Genomic DNA, 10,797 nt, shown 5'->3' on the forward strand with positions numbered 1-10,797 from the left:
CCAACTTACTGAGGTACTTTTTCTAATATAGATTTCTATGTTTTAATTTTACATGACTAAAAAGTCTTAGGTCTTTCTTTGACTCCTCTTTTTTCTTCTTAAGGTAATTACTTATGAGTCTTATAATTACTTTCTACTTAGTTACTGTAAAGAAACCATCTATCCCCTCTTCTTCAACAAATAACAGTTTGACCCAAATTGTTATTAATTCATTTCTCAACATTCCTAATAAAACAGACATGAATCTTCATTAGGTTAAGTTAGGTGATGGTTTGTTAGATATGACAGCAAAAGTGATAATAGAAAAAAAAACAGATAAATTAGACTTCATATGAGCTAAAACCTTTTGTGCTGCATACAATGCTATTAAGAAAGTGAAAGAACTCACAGATTGGGAGGAAAGATTTGCAAATCATGTACCTGAGAAGGGATTTGAATCTAGAATATGTGAAAATATACAGCAATATATAAAAGACTCTTACAACTCTATAAATAGATAAGTATTCTGATTAAAAAAATAGATAATCTATAGAGAAATTTCTCCAAAAAATACACACTTGGCCAGTAAGTACATAAAAAGATGCTCAACATCATTAGCTATTAGGGAAATACAAATCAAAACTGTGAGATTCCATCTCACATTCACTAGAATGAAGTGAGAATATGGAGAAATGGGGACCCTCATACATTATTGGTTGGGATATAAAAAGTTGTATACCACTTTGGAAAATAGTTTGTTAGATTCCCAAAGTATTAAACATAAAGTTACCATATGACCCAACAATTACGCTGGTAGCTACAAACCCAAGAGAAATTTAAAAAGTTTTGCCCCAAACCTTAGACAAATGAAAATAATAGCCATAGGGTAGAAACACCTCAAATTTCCATCCATAGATGAACGGATAAATAAAATGTAGTATATCTATACAATTGACATACAAAGTTGAATAGAAGTGGTGAGATCAGACATAGCTGTCATTTCCTGATCCTTGGGGAAAAAAAAACATTCATTTGTTCACCATTAATTGTGTTGTTAGCTGTGGGGTTTTCATACCAACTCTTTATCTGGTTGAAGTTCCCTCTATTCACAGTTTGTTGAACATTTTTTAATTGTGCAACAGTGTTGGATGTTGTCAAGTCTCTTATTCTACATGTATTAAAATGATTATATGTTTCAGTCTTCTTCCAGTAACATGCTATATTATATTGATGGGCTACTAGATGTTAAGTCAATCTTATATTCCTGGGATAAATCCCACTTATTCATTTTGTTGAGAATTTTTGCTTCTATACTTATAAGAAATGTTGGACTACAATTTTCTTTCATTGAAACACTGTGGTCTGGTTTTATATTAAGGATCTCAGGTAGTAGCACTTAGAACTCAGCATAGCACTAAGAGAACTATGTGGGTAATGTTCCTTCCTCTTTCTTTTTTTGTTATCAGACCAAAAAAAAAAAAATCACATTTATTTCAATAGTTCAAAGTGCAAATACAGCAAGTCAGTTCACAATGTTTCAAGATACAGTTTTAAGTATAATGAAAAGTTGATATACAAAAATGAAAGGGTAGATAGCAGAAATAAAGCTCATTTTTTTTAAAATTCAAGTAACCCAAAAACCTTTAGACTAAAATATTCCATTTACGACAATTTGGAAATGCCTTAATTTATAGATACTAGTAGTACACTGCCATCTGAAAGGGCTTCTCAAAGAAGGAAAACCGCCCCAAACCAGTCAGCTCAGGACCAGAGTGGAAATTCTTGGGGTGGGCTATTCCTGATTTGGCAGCCTCACTCTGTCAATTGATATGGTTTGACCCATGATACTTGGATGTTTAGGCAAATTCTAGAAAGTGTTTAAAGTTCAATATAAGGCCGACACCCTGATAAGAGATACTGAAATGGCCACTATATATTTACAAGATTTTAAAGACCAATCTTAGCTTCAGGCCTCTGGTGTTACTGGGGGAAAGACAGACTAATACTTCTTCCATTACTTAGAACCTTTCTGTAAAGTTAGCAACGTGACCTTTACAACCTCCTCATGAAAATCATATTATGTATTTACTTATTTCTACACATACTGAATTTTATGTAAAGTAGAAGTTCCCACTAGGATGATAATTAAAGGTTGTTAATGTTCTTTGTATCACTTAGCAGCCAAGACACATGTTTATTTCTGCTCCAGAGAAGCAATGTTAGCTATTCGCTTCAATTCAGGAAAGGTGTGTGCTTTCAGGATGGTTGAGAGGAGATATTTATTGCATCTTTTTCTCAATCTTCTTCATCTTTTCATTATAAGCAGTAAACTGAGAGTCTGTTCTGAAAATTCTATCCCACCATGTAAATGTAGTTTAGTTTCCGATGAAGTTCATGTGGTGGAAATCATGATGCCGAGAACCAGCATAGAAAAGGATCAGATTTAAAGGGTTCAGGGGAATATCATAGCCACCATGGACTGGACATCAATAGTTTCTATCAAATGAATAGTCACACATGCCCAAAGGAGAATGACATGATCACATAAAAGCACGATTCCAATGAAAAATCCATTTCCAAGAATCAGAGTTTCCAAAGGATGTGCATATTCAGCTTCCATTCCAAATGGAGCCTGAAACTCATGATGAACTTTATGAATATATTTATATATTCTTTTGTGATGTAAGAGCCTATGCAGGAAATAGTGCCAGGTATCCTCAATCACCGCACAGCCAAAGCATCTTGCCAAAAGCATATACCATCTTGGCATTCTTTCCCAATCATAAGGTATATTAAAATACTCTGTAAAATAATAAGTTCCACAGATCAAAGGAAGCTGGATACAAAAGTGATTAAAGAGAAGTACTTTAAAACATTTCCATTGGTTTTCCCATGTTTCTGGTCTATCCTTTTGAATTTTGTACTTTTTCATGAAAGGTATAAATTGAAACAAAGATCCAGGTAAAAAGAACAAGAAATAAAGAACTTCGTGAACTATCAAGGATCCCCATGTTGCAATCTGGAACTTTGTATAATTATTCAACATATAGTTCCAAGCATTTTAAAATGGTTCTTGTAGAGGGTTCTCAGGTAAAAGTGAATCTACATACTCCACAGCCAAGGATGCTGAACTAAAGATGCTGTTGTTGTCATTTTTCAAATCTCTGCAGAAAGCCTTAGAATTCTGGCCGAGGAGCGGGAATGCGAGCCTCTGGCGCCGGCTGCCGCCTGGTACCTCTCAGCGCCGGGTCTTTTTTTTTTTAAGATTTTATTTATTTATTCATGAGAGACAGAGAGAGAGGCAGAGACACAGGCAGAGGGAGAAGCAGGCTCCATGCAGGGAGCCCGATGTGGGACTCGATCCCGGGTCTCCAGGATCACACCCTGAGCTGTAGGTGGCGCTAAACCGCTGAGCCACCAGGGCTGCCTCCTCCCCCCGCCCCCACCACCCCACCCCCCCTTCTTTTGTTTTGTTTTTTTTTTAATTTATTTTTTATTGGTTTTCAATTTACTAACATACAGAATAACCCCCAGTGCCCGTCACCCATTCACTCCCACCGCCCGCCCTCCTCCCCTTCCACCACCCCTAGTTCGTTTCCCAGAGTTAGGAGTCTTTACTTTCTGTCTCCCTTTCTGATATTTCCCACACATTTCTTCTCTCTTCCCTTATATTCCCTTTCACTATTATTTATATTCCCCAAATGAATGAGAACATACAATGTTTGTCCTTCTCCGACTGACTTACTTCACTCAGCATAATACCCTCCAGTTCCATCCACGTTGAAGCAAATGGTGGGTATTTGTCATTTCTAGTAGCTGAGTAATATTCCATTGTATACATAAACCACATCTTCTTTATCCATTCATCTTTCCATGGACACCGAGGCTCCTTCCACAGTTTGGCTATTGTGGCCATTGCTGCTATAAACATCGGGGTGCAGGTGTCCCGGCGTTTCATTGCATTTGTATCTTTGGGGTAAATCCCCAACAATGCAATTGCTGGGTTGTAGGGCAGGTATATTTTTAACTGTTTGAGGAACCTCCACACAGTTTTCCAGAGTGGCTGCACCAGTTCACATTCCCACCAACAGTGTATGAGGGTTCCCTTTTCTACGCATCCTCTCCAACATTTGTTGTTTCCTGCCTTGTTAATTTTCCCCATTCTCACTGGTGTAAGGTGGTATCTCATTGTGGTTTTGATTTGTATTTCCCTGATGGCAAGTGATGCGGAGCATTTTCTCATATGCATGTTGGCCATGTCTATGTCTTCCTCTGTGAGATTTCTGTTCATGTCTTTTGCCCATTTCATGATTGGATTGTTTGTTTCTTTGGTGTTGAGTTTAATAAGTTCTTTATAGATCTTGGAAACTAGCCCTTTATCTGATATGTCATTTGCAAATATCTTCTCCCATTCTGCAGTATGTCTTTGAGTTTTGTTGACTGTATCCTGTGCTGTGCAAAAGCTTCTTATCTTAATGAAGTCCCAATAGTTCATTTTTGCTTTTGTTTCTTTTGCCTTCGTGGATGTATCTTGCAAGAAGTTACTATGGCCGAGTTCAAAAAGGGTGTTGCCTGTGTTCTTCTCTAGGATTTTGATGGAATCTTGTCTCACATTTAGATCTTTCATCCATTTTGAGTTTATCTTTGTGTACGGTGAAAGAGAGTGGTCTAGTTTCATTCTTCTGCATGTGGATGTCCAATTTTCCCAGCACCATTTATTGAGGGACTGTCTTTCTTCCAATGGATAGTCTTTCCTCCTTTATCGAATATTAGTTGCCCATAAAGTTCAGGGTCCACTTCTGGATTCTCTATTCTGTTCCACTGATCTATGTGTCTGTTTTTGTGCCAGTACCACACTGTCTTGATGACCACAGCTTTGTAGTACAACCTGAAATCTGGCATTGTGATGCCCCCAGATATGGTTTTCTTTTTAAAAATTCCCCTGGCTATTCAGGGTCTTTTCTGATTCCACACAAATCTTAAAATAATTTGTTCTAACTCTCTGAAGAAAGTCCATGGTATTTTGATAGGGATTGCATTAAACGTGTATATTGCCCTGGGTAACATTGACATTTTCACGATATTAATTCTGCCAATCCATGAGCATGGAATATTTTTCCATCTCTTTGTGTCTTCCTCAATTTCTTTCAGAAGTGTTCTATAGTTTTTAGGGTATAGATCCTTTACCTCTTTGGTTAGGTTTATTCCTAGGTATCTTATGCTTTTGGGTGCAATTGTAAATGGGATTGACTCCTTAATTTCTCTTTCTTCAGTCTCATTGTTAGTGTATAGAAATGCCACTGACTTCTGGGCATTGATTTTGTATCCTGCCACGCTACCGAATTGCTGTATGAGTTCTAGCAATCTTGGGGTGGAGACTTTTGGGTTTTCTATGTAGAGTATCATGTCATCGGCGAAGAGGGAGAGTTTGACTTCTTTTTTGCCAATTTGAATGCCTTTAATGTCTTTTTGTTGTCTGATTGCTGAGGCTAGGACTTCCAGTACTATGTTGAACAGCAGTGGTGAGAGTGGACATCCCTGTCTTGTTCCTGATCTTAGGGGAAAGGCTCCCAGTGCTTCCCCATTGAGAATGATATTTGCTGTGGGCTTTTCATAGATGGCTTTTAAGATGTCGAGGAATGTTCCCTCTATCCCTACACTCTGAAGAGTTTTGATCAGGAATGGATGCTGTATTTTGTCAAATGCTTTCTCTGCATCTAATGAGAGGATCATATGGTTCTTGGTTTTTCTCTTGCTGATATGATGAATCACATTGATTGTTTTACGGGTGTTGAACCAGCCTTGTGTCCCAGGGATAAATCCTACTTGGTCATGGTGACTAATTTTCTTAATGTACTGTTGGATCCTATTGGCCAGTATCTTGTTGAGAATTTTTGCATCCATGTTCATCAGGGATATTGGTCTGTAATTCTCCTTTTTGGTGGGGTCTTTGTCTGGTTTTGGAATTAAGGTGATGCTGGCTTCATAGAACGAATTTGGAAGTACTCCATCTCTTTCTATCTTTCCAAACAGCTTTAGGAGAATAGGTATGGTTTCTTCTTTAAACGTTTGATAGAATTCCCCTGGGAAGCCATCTGGCCCTGGACTCTTGTGTCTTGGGAGGTTTTTGATGACTGCTTCAATTTCCTCCCTGGTTATTGGCCTGTTCAGGTTTTCTATTTCTTCCTGTTCCAGTTTTGGTAGTTTGTGGCTTTCCAGGAATGCATCTATTTCTTCTAGATTGCCTAATTTATTGGCGTATAGCTGTTCATAATATGTTTTTAAAATCGTTTGTATTTCCTCTGTGTTGGTAGTGATCTCTCCTTTCTCATTCATGATTTTATTAATTTGAGTCTTCTCTCTCTTCTTTTTAATAAGGCTGGCTAATGGTTTATCTATCTTATTAATTCTTTCAAAGAACCAACTCCTGGTTCTGTTGATCTGTTCCACAGTTCTTCTGGTCTCGATTTCATTGAGTTCTGCTCGAATCTTTATTAACTCCCTTCTTCTCTTGGGTGTAGGATCTATTTGCTGTTTTTCCTCTAGCTCCTTTATGTGTAAGGTTAGCTTTTGTATTTGAGTTCTTTCCTGTTTTTGAATGGATGCTTGTATTGCGATGTATTTCCCCCTTAGGACTGCTTTTGCTGCATCCCAAAGATTTTGAACGGTTGTATCTTCATTCTCATTAGTTTCCATGAATCTTTTTAATTCTTCCTTAATTTCCTGGTTGACCCTTTTATCTTTTAGCAGGATGGTCCTTAACCTCCACGTGTTTGAGGTCTTTCCAAACTTCTTGTTGTGATTTAGTTCTAATTTCAAGGCATTATGGTCTGAGAATATGCAGGGGACAATCTTTTGGTATCAGTTCAGACCCGATTTGTGACCCAATATGTGGTCTATTCTGGAGAAAGTTCCATGTGCGCTTGAGAAGAATGTGTATTCAGTTGAGTTTGGATGTAAAGTTCTGTAGATATCTGTGAAATCCATCTGGTCCAGTGTATCATTTAAAGCTCTCGTTTCTTTGGAGATGTTGTGCTTAGAAGACCTATCGAGTATAGAAAGAGCTAGATTGAAGTCACCAAGTATAAGTGTATTATTATCTAAGTATTTCTTCACTTTGGTTAATAATTGATTTATATATTTGGCAGCTCCCACATTCGGGGCATATATATTGAGGATTGTTAAGTCCTCTTGTTGAATAGATCCTTTAAGTATGATATAGTGTCCCTCTTCATCTCTCACTACAGTCTTTGGGGTAAATTTTAGTTTATCTGATATAAGGATGGCTACCCCTGCTTTCTTTTGAGGACCATTCGAATGGTAAATGGTTCTCCAACCTTTTATTTTCAGGCTGTAGGTGTCCTTCTGTCTAAAATGAGTCTCTTGTAGACAGCAAATAGATGGGTCCTGCTTTTTTATCCAGTCTGAAACCCTGCGCCTTTTGATAGGGTCATTAAGCCCGTTCACATTCAGAGTTACTATTGAGAGATATGAGTTTAGTGTCATCATGATATCTATTCAGTCCTTGTTTTTGTGGACTGTTCCACTGAACTTCTTCTTAAAGGGGAATTTTAAGAGTCCCCCTTAAAATTTCTTGCAGAGCTGGTTTGGAGGTCACATATTCTTTTAGTTGCTGCCTGTCTTGGAAGCTCTTTCTCTCTCCTTCCATTTTGAATGAGAGCCTTGCTGGATAAAGGATTCTTGGTTGCATGTTCTTCTCATTTAGGACCCTGAATATATCCTGCCAGCCCTTTCTGGCCTGCCAGGTCTCTGTGGAGAGGTCTGCTGTTACCCTAATACTCCTCCCCATAAAAGTCAGGGATTTCTTGTCTCTTGCTGCTTTAAGGATCTTCTCTTTATCTTTGGAATTTGCAAGCTTCACTATTAAATGTCGAGGTGTTGAACGGTTTTTATTGATTTTAGGGGGGGATCTCTCTATTTCCTGGATCTGAATGCCTGTTTCCCTTCCCAGATTAGGAAAGTTTTCAGGTAGAATTTGTTCAAATACATATTCTGGCCCTCTGTCCCTTTCGGCGCCCTCGGGAACCTCAATTAAACGTAGGTTTTTCTTTCTCAGGCTGTCGTTTATTTCCCTTAATCTAGCCTCATGGTCTTTTAATTGTTTGTCTCTTTTTTACTCAGTTTCCCTCTTTGCCATCAACTTGTCTTCTATGTCACTCACTCATTCTTCCACCTCGTTAACCCTCGTCGTTAGGACTTCTAGTTTGGATTGCATCTCATTCAATTGATTTTTAATTTCTGCCTGATTAGCTCTAAATTCTGCAGTCATGAAGTCTCTTGAGTCCTTTATACTTTTTTCTAGAGCCACCAGTAGCTGTATAATAGTGCTTCTGAATTGGCTTTCTGACATTGAATTGTAATCCAGATTTTGTAACTCTGTGGGAGAGAGGACTGTTTCTGATTCTTTCTTTTGAGGTGAGGTTTTCCTTCTAGTCATTTTGCTCAGTGCAGAGTGGCCAAAAGCAAGTTGTATTGGGAAAAAGAGAAAAAGAGAGGAGAGAAAGAAGGAAAGAAAAGAGAAAGAGAAAAAAAAAAGGGAAGAAAAAAAACAAAAAAAAAAAAAAAAAGAAAAAGAGAAAGAAAAAGAAAGGAGAAAAAAAAAGGGGGGGTGGGGGAAGGAAACAAATCAAAAGGCAAAACAAAACAAAACAAAACAAAACAAAAAAACAAAAAAAAGAACCACGGGGGAGTATCTTCTGATTCTGTGTACTTTAAGTCCCTTGGCTTCTCCTGGAAGTTGTCAGTCCGTCTAGCTGGTGTTCTGGGGGAGGGGCCTGTTGTGCTGGTTTTCAGGTGTTAGCAGTTGGGGGAGCTGCTGTGCCCCTGCCTGGTGCAGGGCTCAGTGGGGGTTGTTTACCCCGTGAGGCCGCAGGAGGAACAGCCCCAGTGGCGGGGCAGCTCTGGAAACCTGGATTCAGCTCCGGCAGGAACTCCGTCTGCAGGGCCTGGAGGCTCCGGGGCGGGGCCGCTGATCTGCTCAGCTGGGGCAGGAGCGTCCTTGCTGTCCTGGGCCCTCCCGGCCTCTGCCTGTCCCGGGGGAGGCCGGATCCTGGGCTGTGTCCCGGCGCCCTGTGCTCCGGAGCCTGCGCTGGTGGATTCGCGCTCCCGCCCCGCAGCCCCCTCCGCGGAGCCGCCCCCGAGCCCCCCCAGCTGCTCCCGCCCCGCAGCCCCCTCTGCACGGAGCACTTCCTCCGCCTGAGCCCCCCCCCCCGAGCTGCTCCCGCCCCGCAGCCCCCTCCGCGGAGCCGCCCCCGAGCCCCCCCAGCTGCTCCCGCCCCGCAGCCCCCTCTGCACGGAGCACTTCCTCTGCCCGAGCCCCTCCGAGCTGCTCCCGCCCCGCAGCCCCCTCCGCGGAGCCGCCCCCGAGCCCCCCGAGCTGCTCCGGGTCCCGCCGCGCGCTGCAGCCCTTAGGGAGCTCGGCGCACTCTCCCAGGGCGCAGGTGTCTGTTACTGTCCCCGGAGCCCGAGGGCATCCCCGCCCTCCTGGGTCCTGCTCCACCTCCCCGCGAGCCCCTTTCCGCCCGGGAAGGTCGGTGCGGCTCCTGCTCCTCCGGGACGGGGCTCTCCTGTCCTGGGGACACTCGCCCCGGCCTCAGCCCGGCTCCTCGCGGGGCCCCTCCCCCTTGGAGGCCTTTGTTTCTTTATTTCTTTTTCCCCGTCTTCCTACCTTGATAGAAGCGCGAACTCTCCTCACTGTAGCATTCCAGCTGGTCTCTCTTTAAATCTCAGGCCGAATTGATAGATTTTCAGGATAATTTGAAGGTTTTCTAGGTCATTTGGTGGAGACAGGTGATTTGGGGACCCTCCTCTTCCGCCATCTTGCTCCTCCCCCCCCCCCCCTTTCTTTTGAATGACTGAATTCTTCAAATGTTTGGTAGAATTAACTAAAAAAGCCATTTGGGCCTGGGCTTTTCTTTTGGGAAGTTTTTAAATGACTAATTCAATTGGTCTATTCAGATTTTCTATTTATTTTGAGCCAGTTTCAGCAATTTATGTTTTTCCCGGATTTTGTCTATTTCATCCAGGTTTTCTAATTTGTTGGCATACACTTGTTTTAGTATTCACTTAAAATTATTTGTATTTCTGAAAAGTTGGTCATGATGTCTCTTCTTTTATCCCTGATTTTATTGACTTGAATCTTATTTTCTTAGTCTATCCAGCTAAAGGTTTGTCATCAAAAAATCAACTTTGACTTCATTAATTTTTCTATAATTTTACACAAACTCACCCAGAAAATCAAAGAGGAAGGGATACTTCTCCACTTATTCCATGAGACTGGCATTATTCTGATATCAAATATACAAAAATATTTTAAGACAAGAAAATTTCCCTCATAAACACATATGTAAAAGTTATTTTTTTAATTTAGCAAACCAATACAATAATGTACAAAAATATAATACACCATAACCAATCGTGATTTAGCCAAGAAATGAAAGGCTTATTTCATATTAGAAAATCAATCAATACAATTCACGGTATTAACAGACTAAAATAATAAAACCATATGATCATCTCAATAGATGCAAAATAAGCTTTTGATAACATTTCAAATCTGTTCCTAATAAAAACTCCCAGCAAAACTAGGACAAGAGAACCTGTTCAATATGATAAAATGTATCTATCAAAAACCTAGAGCTAATATACTTAAAGGTGAAAAACTGAATGCTTTCATTCCGAGATCAGGAATAAGGCAAGGATGTCTGCTCTCATCATTTCTATTAAACATTTTACTGGATGTTCTAGTCAGTGTAATAAGGTAAGTCAAATAAATAGAAATCAAGATTGGAGAGAAAC

At 40.3% G+C, this 10,797-nt stretch overlaps 1 pseudogene; it reads right to left on the reverse strand.

The window, feature by feature from the left end:
* Positions 1-1,591: 1,591 nt before the first annotated feature.
* On the reverse strand, positions 1,592-3,176 carry LOC112657368 (methylsterol monooxygenase 1-like; annotated as a pseudogene).
* Positions 3,177-10,797: the final 7,621 nt, after the last annotated feature.

Source organism: Canis lupus, chromosome 8, assembly GCF_003254725.2.
Source record: "Canis lupus dingo isolate Sandy chromosome 8, ASM325472v2, whole genome shotgun sequence".
Classification (NCBI taxonomy): Eukaryota; Metazoa; Chordata; class Mammalia; order Carnivora; family Canidae; genus Canis; species Canis lupus.